Consider the following 688-nt stretch of genomic DNA (forward strand, 5'->3'; position numbering starts at 1 on the left):
ATTATTATTATTATTATTATTATTATTATTATTATTATTATTATTATTATATGGAGGCTGCCTTTGGCTGGATAAAGGAACCAGTGGGTGGGATGGGAAGAACCGTTCCCTTCGGAGATAGTTAAGAAATTGTGTGTGAGTGTGCATCATCATCATCATCATCATCATCATTAATTTGGAAGTGGAGCTTGCCTTTGGCTGGATAAAGGAAGCCACGGGTGGGATGGGAAGAACTATTCCCTTCCGAAATTGTGTGTGACTGAGTGCGCATGTGTAATATTAATATTAATAATAATTACAATAATTTGGGAGTGGAGGGTTGCCTTCGGCAGGATAAAAGAACCCGTGGATGGGATGGCAAGTATTGCTTCCTTCAGGTAGTTAAGAAATCGTGTGTGAGTGGGTGTGCCTGTCTAATATTATTATTATTATTATTATTATTATTATTATTATTACGCAGACACACCCACTCACACACAATAATAATAATTATTATTATTATTATTATTATTATTATTATTATTATTATTATTATTATTATTATTTAGAAGTGGGGGGTGCCTTTGGTTGGATAAAGGAACCCGTGGGTGGGATGGCAAGTATTGCTTCCTTCAGGGATAGTTAAGAAAGGTGTGTGTCTGTGTGTGTGTGCAAAAAGCCCCTGCCTCCCTCTCTGCCCCCGCCACTC

This window comes from Sceloporus undulatus, chromosome 1, assembly GCF_019175285.1.
Source record: "Sceloporus undulatus isolate JIND9_A2432 ecotype Alabama chromosome 1, SceUnd_v1.1, whole genome shotgun sequence".
Lineage (NCBI taxonomy): Eukaryota > Metazoa > Chordata > Lepidosauria > Squamata > Phrynosomatidae > Sceloporus > Sceloporus undulatus.